The 12,977-nt window shown below is 46.7% G+C and overlaps 1 protein-coding gene across 1 annotated transcript in view; it reads right to left on the minus strand.

Annotated features, from left to right (window-relative positions):
• Positions 1-12,977, minus strand: part of LOC138292579 (chondroadherin-like) — a 241,891-nt gene that overhangs the window by 218,474 nt on the left and 10,440 nt on the right. The gene's annotated exons all lie outside the window — the stretch shown is intronic.

Genomic DNA, 12,977 nt, shown 5'->3' on the forward strand with positions numbered 1-12,977 from the left:
TGTTTACAATAAAATAATTATTTTTAACTTTTCCTAAATACTTGTATGTTATTTTTAGATTTGAGTGAGTTGTGTTCTCCCGACAATCTTTTATATTAACGAATTAAAACAGAATCCAAAGTGCCTAATGAGACATACATACTTGGTATTCTGCTTAAATGACATATTTTTTATATTTCTTATAAAACATGTATACAGGACAATTCTACACCTACAGGTAGCCAAATGATGACAGGATAAATAAGAGGAGTAGCTGTAATCTTTAAGAACAATGAAAAAAGTAGCTAATGCCTTTCAAGGTTGAACTGAGAATCATGGATGCAATATTCATTAATTTAAGCATCAATTAGCGTACAATGGTCAAAATGGTGGTGATACGTAGGCCACCAGAAGAAATTAAGAATTGTGAGCATTACATCCTTTGATAATTGACAAGCACCAACTCAGAAGAAACTTTGCTATATTAATGGATATCCAATGAACAGTGCAGAAAAGTGTTTGGGGTGTCATTAGGGTGTATAATAACGCTATTGAATAGGGCTTAATTATACCTATAAGGAAATTGCGTGTACATCATTTTATACTGTCGAAGTCCTTTGTTGTAATCCTTACAAAGTCTAGTCGAACTAAAGACCGTACTGCAGGTGTCTTGATACTAGCTGGAGAAAAATGAAAGCACTAGCATGATTACTCTGTTACAGAATCAATTACAGACTTATGAGAAGTCTGTTTTTCTAGGGAAAATATATCAAAAATGAAAGTGCTAAAGTTCTAATAATGGATCTAAACTACTGGCTTAGAACATTGAATATGTTGTTAGACCAGAATGTCTGTTTTCTGGCCATATTTCATTCTTGTTAAGGATCTAGCGTTTTAATAACTACTTTATTGAAAAACTCAAGGATATCCAAAATTCAGTGGGCCATGACAAACATCAGTGTATCCTTCAGAACAGTGAGGAGACACCAATAAAGGTGAAAGCTGGAGACACAGGGATTAGAGGAGAGCTGTTCTCTGTCTGGTAAAAGGAATTACAGTGGCAGAAATGGAGGCATTTCCCGAAGTAACAAAAGCTACTTGCTATGACATTATTAGAACTGGTTGCAAATAACAGGGCCATAATAGTTGTTCCATGTGTAACTAAACTGATCTAATACAAGAGTTATGCCAAAGACCCTAAAGAAATCGTTATTGACCTCCTACAAAGAAGCCATCTCTAGATTATGATATTTTGCTCAAGTACAGTCCAATGGAAAACCGTCCTTGCATGTCTAATTTTGTGGAGCGAGAGTAGTAGCATTTCAACTGCACATTTTCTTGGAATGTCACTGTTAGCTGGATAGCCATTAGTTGAAGTTCATTTCCCAGCACAGTACAGAGACTGTTCTGTTATCACTGCAGGATGGTGTGCTGGCTACCAGAATTGTTGGAGATTTAACCCTACTCATTCTTCTTGATTTGTCTGCCACATTAGATACAGTAACTACAAACTACAACTTAACCATATCAGGATTGAGGCAGCCATATTGGATTAGAGACTTAATGAGTGGTTAAATCATTTTAAAACAGGTGAACACAGCGTGTCAGACTGAGGTCATGTCAGTTATCTATGACCAAAGTTGGAGGTGGGGAGGCCCTAAGGGTTACCTCTGCCATTTCTAATATTCATGTTAGTCATAAAACCTGATTTCTTCTTGTGAGACCCTGTTGGTTGGGTGATGAGGGGCACAGGGCAGGCAGTGGCTACCAGGCCACAACCATGCGGGTTGAGGTTGTTTGTATCTAATGTCCTGGGGTCTATTCTACCATGACTGTGCAAACTGGGCCAAGTAGGCCATTTCCTCATTAGACTGTTATTGTAGCATCAGCAAGCAATCAAAGTCTTCTCATCAAATAAGTGTGGGGACAGAAAGTTAGAATTTAGCAGTCAAATGACAGACACAAAATGTGCTGTGCGGCCCAGTGCTTGTCTTAGTAAAAAGAGAATTGTAGTTTCAATATGCGTTACTATGTATTGTAATGCAGGTTCAGCTACAGGGTGCTACAACATACTTTGGGGCTCTAACCAATTCCTATAATTTCCACAACAACCACAGTATCTTAGCACAAATGCTACAGTACCCACCCCACTACCGAGGTCATAGCACCATGGCTACAGTTCCCACACTACTACAGTGACCTGAGGCATAAAGGAAAACCCATGGACTAGAATTGGCATAGATGCAAGTTCTTCAATTGGTTTATGTAAGGAATTGCTAAATGTGAGGACCCGTTGGTCATTTTAATTTATATCTTTGAAAACTGTTCATACTGACAGTCGTGGTTCCTTTTAGCATGCAACTCTATCCCCTTAGCAGAAAAAACAGTATCATCACAGCCTTGTTTTTACCTTTCTGTGGAAGTATGGCTCATTGCTTTGTTTGTAGTAAACCCTTCATGACTACATGGGTAGAGGCTCTGACGGCAGGCACAAGGTTGTGGTGGTGGGTGTCATGCCTCTTGGATCTTGTAGGTGAAAGAGGAGCATAGTAGACCTTGGCAGTGGTCATCTGGCTTCAGAGGCTTAAGCCTTCAAGCCATTATGGGTCCTCTGCTACAGCAGTGCTGATGTTCAGCAGTAGCAGTGCAGGAACCTTGAGTTGATTGAGGGATGCAGGAAGGCATACTGTCACACAGGGGGAAGTTGTTGCCTCCAGCAGTTTACCACATGAGCTGCAGGAGACGCCCAGGTGACATCTCACAGTTTGGGCCAGTTCCAATCACACACCTGATCACAAGTCAGCTATTCTCGGTGCTCCACACACCAGGAACACAACTGGGCCTCTCCTCATGCAAGCTAGGCACTCTCCTTCCTTCTCTAAACAGGCAGGCAGACAGACAGGCATCTATGTGCTAGGCAGACAGTCATCTCTCCAGCAAGTGTGCATACTTCAGGTGACGTCCCCTCACCTCTGGGAGACTGGCTGTCACACTGACAGCAGCCCTGGATCAAAGCAGCTCTGCGAAGTTCATGATTCGTTGTGGACTGGATTCAACCAATTCTCTCGGCAGATTGGTTGCATCGACGGTGGCATTGAGACGCCACTCCTGGCTGAGAAAATCTGTCTTTTCAGGGGATGTCCGTCAATCCTTGATGGACATGCCCTTTGATGGCACACATCTCTTCGGAGCCAAGGGGGACTCTGCACTCAAGCGATTTAAGGATTACCGAGCCACTGCCCAGTCCCTTGGCCTCGTGCCCACTCCTAGACCCCGGCAGTATGCCTTTCTCCCCTTTCGTGGCTATGGAAGAGGCACCCAACTGCATCCTTTCCCCCCCCCTGGCCGTGAACCCGCGCATGCGGTACAGCCCTGCACAACTGCGGGTCACCCAGTCTACCCCCACCCCCTCTTCAGCCTCCAAACCTTCCTAGTCCGTGGGTAGACCAGGAACTAGTTGGCGTCAGGATTCGCCATCACCTGCCCCAATGGCAATCCATTAGCTCAGACAGGTGGGTCCTCCAAATTGTCAGAAGGGGCTACTCCCTCCCCTTCGAGACACCTCCTCCAGCGATGCCACCTTCATACAATTGGTTATCAGAGGATCATATAGCGCTTCTCCGCAATGAAGTCCAAGCCCTTTTGGCCAAAGGAGCTATAGAAAGGGTTCCGTTGCCAGAAGTAGGTTGATGTTGCTATTCCGGCTACATTCTGGTGCAGAAAAAGGACAAAGGTCTTGGGCCTATATTAGATCTTCGGTCCCTCAACCTCCTCCTTAAAAGAGTAGAACTTCAAAATGTTGACATTGTCTCAGATCCTATCTGCCCTGGATCACGGAGACTGGATGGTAGCGTTGGACTTGCAAGACACATACTTCCACACTTTCTGGTGCCGAAAAAGGACAAAGGCCTTGGGCCTTGGTCCCTCAACCTTTTCATCAAAGAGTAGAAGTTCAAAATGTTTACATTGGCTCAGGTCCTATCTGCCCTGGCTCCCGTAGACTGGATGGTAGCGTTGGACTTGCAAGGCACATACTTCCACATTCCCGTGTTGCCGGCCCACAGACGTTACCTACGATTCGTGGTAAGTCACAAGCACTTTCAGTTTACCGTGCTCCCCTTTGGCCTTATTAGTGCCCCTCGGGTGTTCACCTGAGTGATGGTAGTGGTGGCAGCTCATCTGCGCAGGTTAGGGAACCCAGTCTTCCCCTACCTCGACGATTGGCTGTTGAAAGCAAACTCACCCCAGACAGTCATCTCATACCTCCAGACTACGGCGAACCTTATACATTTGCTGGGGCTCACTATCAACGTCCCGAAGTCACACATGACTCCTTCTCAGATGCTCCCTTTCATCTGAGCTGTTCTGGTTACAGTGCAGTTTCAGGCATATCCTCCTGAAAAGCGAGTCCAGAATATTCCGGCTATGATACCGATGTTTTAGCCTCTGTCCTGTATTTTGATGAGAATTACTCTGAGACTGCTGGGCCTCATGGCCTCCTGCATTCTGCTGGTTCAAAATGCCAGATGGCAAATGCGAGCTCTGCGGTGGGACTGAAGTTCCAGTGGGCGCAGCATCAGGGGGATCTCTCCAACAAGGTCCGGATCTCGGAAGGAACTGCGAAAGACCTGCAGGGGTGGTTAACAAATCTGGATTGGGTCAAGGGCAGATCCTTCTCCTTTCCCCCAACCAGATCTTACAGTTGTGACAGATGCGTCACTCCTGGGATGGGGCAGGCACATGGGAGAGGCGGAGGTCAGAGGCCTCTGGTCTCTGGTGGAAACCGGGCTCCATACCAATCATCTGGAGCTCCAAGCGATTCAACTAGCATTGAAAGCATTCCTTCCCTCTCTCAAGGGAAATGCAGTGCAGGTGTTCACAATCAACACCACCACCATGTGGTATTGCAACAAACAAGGCGGAGTGGGTTCGTGGACCCTTTGCCAAGAGGTTCTTCGCCTCGGGACTTGGCTGGAACATCAGGGCATTTCCTTGGTGGTTCAACACCTGGCAGGTTCCTTGAATACCAGAGCAGACAAACTCAGCCGATGATGCGTGGTCAATCACGAATGGCATCTCCATCTGGGGGTGGCGCAAGGTCTTTTCCTGATGTGGAAAGAACCTTGGTTAAACTTGTTCGCCTCTGTAGAGAACACGCAGTGTCTGCTGTTTTGCGCTTTGGAGTTTCCAAGGCGGCAATCGCTCAGCGACGCTTTTAGTCGAGAGCGGAATTCAGGCCTCCTGCACGCCTTTCCACCCATACCACTTCTGCCCAGAGTTCTGAAGAAGATCAGGCAAGACCGGGCCCAAGTAATACTGGTGGCTCTGGACTGGGCACGAAGAGTCTGGTATCCCGAGCTGTTGAGCTTGGCCATAGCTCCTCCGATCAGACTTCCCCTTTGGGAGGATCTTCTGTCGCAGCAGTACGGGAGGGTCCTCCATCCGAACCTGTCCACCCTCCGCCTCCTTGCGTGGAGATTGAGCGGCAACAGTTTACCTCTTTTGACTTGCCATCTGAAGTCTGTAATGTTATCTTGGCAGCCAGGCGTCCCTCAACCAAAACTGTTCACGCCTGTTGTTGGAAGAAATTTGTGGCATGGTGCATCAACAAATCTGTTGATCCTCTATCTGCTCCTCTTTCTCAAGTCCTTTTTTTCCCTTGCCCAGCAGGGTTACACCCTGGGCACTCTAAAGGGATATCTTTCTGCTATCTCTGCTTTCTCGAGGTTACCAGATCAGCCATCCTTCTTTAAATCTCCTATAGTTGGGAGGTTTCTTAAAGGCCTCACACATCTCTTTCCTGCTATCCCATTTATCATGCCCTGATGGGATCTAAACCTGCTATTAACATACCTTATGTGTACCCCATTTGAGCCGCTTCACAACTGCCCTTTACAGCGCTTAACTATCAAGACTGTCTTTTTAGTTGCCATTACTTCTGCCCGCAGAGTAAGTGAGCTCCAGGCTCTGTCATCTAAGCCACCTTTTCTGGCCATACATCCTGACAGGGTGGTGCTTCGCACAAGGGCTTCTTTTCTACCTAAAGTAGAGACACCCTTCCATGTCGGAGAATCCATCACCTTGCCTACCTTTTATGCATCCCCAAATCCTTCTCATGAAGAGGAGACACTCCAACATCTGGATCCAAAAAAAGCGTTTGAGTTCTATCTTGATCGTACCAAAGACTTCCGGGTGGGTGATCAACATTTTGTGGGATATGTGGGTGCAAAGAAGGGGAAGGCAGTGCAGAAGAGGACCATTTCACGATGGGTACTCATGCATCAAAATGTGCTATGCTCTGGCTAAAAAGCAACCTCCCAAAGGTTTGCGCGCTCACTCTACCAGAGCTACTGCTGCTACCACAGCGCTAGCACGGGGCGTTCCAGTCCTGGACATTTGTCAGGCGGCGACGTGGGCATCTCTGCACACTTTTACCAAACACTGCTGCCTGGACAATCAGGTCCGAAGGGACGGCTACTTTGGCCATTGTGTCCTGCAGGACTTCTTAGTGTGATCTTGGTTTTCAGCCCACCACCGGGGATGGTATTGCTCGGGTATCTATTCAAAGGTAAGGAATCTGCAACTAGAAGTCTCTATCAGATGTACAAGTTACTTACCTTCGGTAACAATATATCTGGTAGAGACATATTCTAGTTGCAGATTCCTTACCAACCCACCCATCCTCCCCGCTCTGCAAACTGATTTCTAGGGACGGGAACTTCTCCTTAAGGGCCCTAGTTTTGGCACACCACTCTGTGTTCTTCATGGATCCATGCTACTGGCATGGAAAGTCGTGAAATAAACTGAAGACAGCATGCCAGGGTGGGACCTATGCATGACCGTGACATCATCACGGCGAACACGACGCTAACGATGCTCACGGAGTCGATCGATGCCACCTAACTGTGCACAGAGGTACTGCTCGAAGAAAAATCTCTGGATCCAGTCTGATGCCTGGGGAAATTCAAAGGTAAGGAATCTAGAATATGTCTCTACCAGATATATCATTACTGAAGGTAAGTAACTTGTTCTTCTGGCTGAAATGCAAACAGTCTTTGTGCAAGGTGATGGCTGTCACAGCAGATAGTGAAGATGCTGGTTTCAAACAGGAGAGACTGCACCTGGCTGTCATCATCCTTCCTGAAGAAAAATTCAGGGGAAAAAAGTGCAAGCCCTGCCAAGAAACTTTGTTGGCCTTAACAATAGAAACTGTTGACCCAACCCCATTAGTCTGCTATCCACCAAATGGCAATGATCAGGGATACTAATCAGCGATCTCACTGATAAAATGTCCTCACTGAATTTCTTAGTGTAGCCCTGTCTCCCGCCTCCCACATTTCAGGGTCTGGGGCTCCTCTTTTAAGCACCGGGAATGCAGGCAATACAGTTCCATTGGGGAAACTGTATCCCATATGTCATCTATTGCCTTGTCAAATCATGGGCAATCTAAAATGGCTCCCGCTGGTCCCAGCAACCATGATGTCACTAAAAAATACAGTCATACCAATATCCATTCCTCACACTCTACTTGCACAAGGAATGTCAGCTCAGCTCAAGGGTCTGGGTTTTGCATCAAGTGGAACTTTACATGAGCGGAGCCAGTTCATTACTTCTGAACCAGAAAAAAAGCTTGTTCATCACTATCAATCAAAAAAGAAAAACAGTGTGCTACCACCATCCCCTTGTGTCAGTAACCCCGAACATGGACAATAGTTCCATGTCATCATAGTAGGCATGCTTGGTGCACCCGTCCAGGTCACAGAACAGATTGTGTACCTTAGAATTACCATGGACAGGTCTAGGACTCCAACCACACAAGAGATTAGTGTGTCAGCTGGACCAACAAAACATCAGGATGCCAGTTTCATATGCAATCATATCACTCAGGATGAGGATACACACCTGTTAACTATGCATGTGACATTAAGGCCCTCATTCTGACCTTGGCGGGCGGCGGAGGCCGCCCGCCAAAGTCCCGCCGTCAGGTTACCGTTCCGCGGTCGAAAGACCGCGGCGGTAATTCTGACTTTCCCGCTGGGCTGGCGGGCGGTCGCCTTCAGACCGCCAGCCAGCCCAGCGGGAAAGAGGCTTCCACGATGAAGCCGGCTCGGAATCGAGCCGGCGGAGTGGAAGCTGTGCGACGGGTGCAGTTGCACCCGTCGCGTATTTCACTGTCTGCGCAGCAGACAGTGAAATACATGTAGGGGCCCTCTTACGGGGGCCCCTGCAATGCCCATGCCAGTGGCATGGGCACTGCAGGGGCCCCCAGGGGCCCCGCGACCCCCCCTACCGCCATCCGGATCTCGGCGGTCCGACCGCCGGGATCTGGATGGCGGTAGGGGGGGTCGGAATCCCCGCGGCGGTGCAGCAAGCTGCGCCGCCGCGGAGGATTCAATGGGGCCGCGGTACACTGGCGGGACCCCGCCAGTGGTGCCGGTCCGACCGCGGCTTTACCGCCGCGGTCGGAATCCCCATTGGAGCACCGCCGGCCTGTCGGCGGTGCTCCCGCGGTCCTCCGCCCTGGCGGTCAAAGACCGCCAGGGTCAGAATGACCACCTAAGTCCCAACACATTTGTTAGGGGTGAGGGGTGTGTTACACAGAAGAGACCAAGATATATTTATCTGTCAAACATCTGTGGCCCTAAAAAGTGACTTAAGAGAGGTGACCAGGTGGATGAACAGTAGCCTCGAACTTGGTGGAGCTGACTGACTGAAGCCTTACTTTTGGGACCCTGTTAGAAACCCCAAATGTTTAAAAAAGAAAACGTCCTCAGGCTTTAAAGTTATATTTGGTATCCAAACACCCTTTGCTAAAAATGCAATAAGTCCTTGGTCATCAGGGTGCAAACCTCAATTTTGAGGCCCACCTTAGGTTTCAGTTGAATTTGCATTTTTCTTAGTTTGCTACAGCAGAAACGTATACTACCATACATAGAACAGAAACGTCGTAAAAAAGTATGAGGCAAATTCTCTGTTTCATGCCTCATTATGCTAACGCTTTAATGATTGTACTCCCAAAGGCTCAACTAATCAGACTACAATATGTCCAAAATGTAGATGCAGATCTTGTACTACATTTGGACAATTTTGACCATATTTCGGTTAGATTAAATTGCTGCATTTGTTACAAATCAGGAAGAGAGTCTAAATAGCATGTTAGCCAATTAGGTGCCTTCAAGGAAATGTAAAATGCTGCCTGCAGGAAGAATTATCATGAGCACACGTGACAATCTTCAATTAAGTAATCTTGGTCCCGATACACATTCCAGAAACTAAACTTTGAGTGGTCGATCGCAGATTTGCTGTTAAAGATGCAGGGATATGGAACTCGCTGCCTGTAGAAAGTACAGGTTTTACTTTCAGGAAGTCTGCAAACGTTCCTATTTAATACATATTTATGTCCTGTGAGCTTTGGAATCTCTTCCCATCATTTTGGTGGTATGTTTTTTTTCAGATCTTAAGATTTTTTTAGTATTTTATGAATCTGGGACAGTTTAATTTATTGTGTGCATTTTATAAAATAATCCACACCCATTGAAAATAGTTATTTGTGATTCAACCACTGTCCTTTCATTGACGGGTCCACCATTTACCCTAAGATCCACACTGAAGAAAGGGATGACATTCCTGGTCGGGTCATTAATTCAGAAGCCTGGGGCTTCTATTTGAATAATAAGCAGCAGAGGGGCCCGGAGTAGTTTGATCTGTCCAGGTATTTGATCTAGGAGGTGACTTCAGAACCTGAATGAAAACAGTCTCCTCCTTGTCTTCAGCTCCTTTCCTCTTCTCAGAACTCTCTCAGGGCTTCCAGCCAGCCTCAGTATCCTGGTATGTCATCACAGACACTGCCACTCCCGCCCCACCTCAAAATGTTCGCCTGAGTGACAGATCATAGAATTCACATACATGCCCCAATTCATATGTTCATACGAACACAAAACAGGAATCTTCCCAGAAAACGTATACAGGTTTATGTCAACATGCTGCTCCCAGACACACGCACCCTGACAGAACGTCTTCGCTGGTTTGCGGGCAGCTTTACCCCACGCAGGGGCAGGAAGTTATTCCCTTCAGCCACTTCACACATAAGTGGGAAAAGTTTGATTCCTAAACCGAGATTTGCCCTAGAGGTTTATTTTTTATTTTTTATAGAAGATCTTCAAATGGTGTCTCTTTCATTCAAAAATGCTTCCTGTGGGTACATGATGTATGGATCTGTGTTTACACTCTACCTCATTGAACGCTACAAAAACAGCTCTCGGGGCACGTAAACACTGGGCAGTAAATCTTAATACACAATGTAGCATTTGAGAATTAAAGGAAGTGGGACAGGAACACCCATGCATTGCGATCCCATCCAACCAATCAATTCCCTGCAGATTGAGACCTGCCAGCTCCTGAAGAACCTCGCTGGTCCATTTCTTCTTCCTGCAACAAGGGTGTTCTTGCACCAAATCCTAAGGAAATACTTCTAGTTTGGTACGGAAATGCATCTTTTGGCCAACTATCCTGCAGCAACAAAGTTTGTCCTAAGAGAGTTAAGGAACCATGGTCAAGTTTCCTGGCTTTGCCATACATGAGGTTTAAAATTCAAAGTGGTTACGCAAATATTATTTGTGAGTCATCATTAGCCCATAGCACAATGCTACATAAAATGCTTCAAAGTTAAGCATGCTATATCATAGGTTTTGGACAGCCATTCCACAACATCCCTTGAAACAGAGCGATGTTTGGCCGCAGAGGGATAGCCACTGATAACTTGGGCATTTAAAACACACAAGGGTTGAGCCAGTGCCCTTTCTGGAGTGGCAGAGGAGAGTTCGCTACTCTGTAGACAGGAAGGTGAAAACCAAAGCCTTCCTGGAGTGGCAGAACCGACCCAGGGCCTTTCTATGGCAGTAGAAGGGACCCAAAGCATGTCTAGGGCTGTAGAAGGGTTCCAGCGCCTTTCTAGGACAGTAGTAGAGACCCAGGGCTTCTTTAGGACGACCGAAGAGATCCAGAGCCTTTCTAGGGCTGTACAACGGATCCAGTGCCTTTCTAGGGCAGTAGCAGGGATCCAAGGTCTCTCTAGGGTGACAGAAGAGATTCAGAGCCTTTTCTAGGGCAGTAGCAGGGATCCAAGGTCTCTCTAGGGTGACAGAAGAGATCCAGAGCCTTTCTAGGGCAGTAGAAAGGATCCAGTGCCTCTATAGGGCAGTAGATGGGATCCAGGGACCCTCTGGGCAGTAGCAGGGATCCAGGACCGTTCTATGGCTACAGAACGGATCCAAAGCCTTTCTAAGGTAGCAGAAGAGAGATGAGGACTTTCTGTGGTGTGAGGGATAGAGATAGTGCCTCGCTAGAATGGCAGGAGAGAGTAGAGGTATCTCTAGGATTGCAGGAGAGAGTCAGGGCTTCGCTAGAGTTGGTTATGAGTGGTTCGGCTTTTGTGGAGTGGCAGTGCAAACAGCATACCAGTTAGAGTGCCAGGGTGACAGGAGATTGCAAACCGCTCAATGGGTGGAAATCGAGAGTCTGAACGTCATTAGGTTAATAGGAGAGTTGCAAAAATTGCTCAAAGGAAGTAAGAGTTCTGGTGCCATTTTCAGGTAGGAAAGGTTAGAGTGAAGAGTGTACCTTCAGTCAGGTGTTTCTTATACAACCCCTGCTATTAAACTTCAGACAGGAGGGGAGGTCCAGTTTTTGTTTTTTTCTTACCTCATTTAGCCACAATCACTTGACATGCTCACACTTATTAAGGCTTTGCAAAACATGCGTCACTTGGCACCACACTTTAATTTCCTCTTGCATCTTTTCACCAGTCTGTAGTTACTTAGCCTGCCAACTTTCACTTCTTCCTGGCCACACCCACTTGCTTGGCTACCTATGCTCTCAAGTTGCCACACCTCGACTCGTGTTGGCTACAACACTTTATGTATTTTGTCAACTTCAGACGTGACCAGCCCTCCTGATACGTGGCCTTAATTTTATTCACAGATGGCTTACACCTATCACAATGCTGCCCGAGCTCCAGCACCCCACCTTGTCTCTTCAAAGAAACAAACTACTTCAGGTGATCCCAACGCTCAGATACCTCATGATCTCTGGCATGGCTGTACCTCATCTTTAGTGAGCTCACTTTCTGTCAGGTGGTCCCATATCCCTCAGGTGGATGTCCCTTTTCTGAAATGCTTCACTTCTGAATGAGCTGTGCATTTTGCATTAAAATATGGCTTCTCTAGTTTTGAGGTGTATGGGTACAGAAATGCCTTGCTGTCAACTTGTAGTGTGTGTACGTCCATGAGCTAGAACATTACCATATGAAGTGCCATGCCTCAAACCTCAACACACATTGTCTCCTCTCTCTCTTTTTTATCTGAAGCGGCAAGCCCCCCAGCCCTGTCGTGTGATCAGACTGTGGGTCCTTAACAACTGGGGCAACAAGGAGAAGACTTGTGTCTACAGATTCCGGGTCCATGGGAGGGTGAGCAAGTGATGTCATCCTGACACCAGACCATTTTCTAAAAAAAACATCCGACAGACAGCTGGGACCCAAAAAACAACGACTGGACCAAACAAGTATGGGAGATGCACAGAAAATAAATTCAGTCTATAGAGGTGTTGGATTGTCATCATTTGGGTTGTGGGTGTTTTTGCTGTCTCGTAGAGTATTTCTTTCCCCAGTTCTGAGGTGTCTTCACTCTGGGGTTAGCTAACAAATGCAAATGGACAATTTAAAAGATCCCTACCTTTCTTTCTCCTTTTCAGGTTGGTTTCCATAAGTCCATGCTTTTTGCAGATTGTTTTTTTTTCATGTGGACATTCTCTTTAACAGAGGATGTCTACTGCCGACTTTATGAACTGTGTTGGATCTTGGATGTAATAGAAGGGTGGCGGTCCTTTCGAGGTCACAAGCCCCCTTTCTTAGAGAGCCTTCCCATCAGAACTCCTTGTGAAGATTCTTCTTAATACGTCAAGTATGTGAGTTTAAAATGCTCCATTCCGTGCACATCAAA

This window comes from Pleurodeles waltl, chromosome 4_2, assembly GCF_031143425.1.
Source record: "Pleurodeles waltl isolate 20211129_DDA chromosome 4_2, aPleWal1.hap1.20221129, whole genome shotgun sequence".
In the NCBI taxonomy this organism is placed as follows: domain Eukaryota; kingdom Metazoa; phylum Chordata; class Amphibia; order Caudata; family Salamandridae; genus Pleurodeles; species Pleurodeles waltl.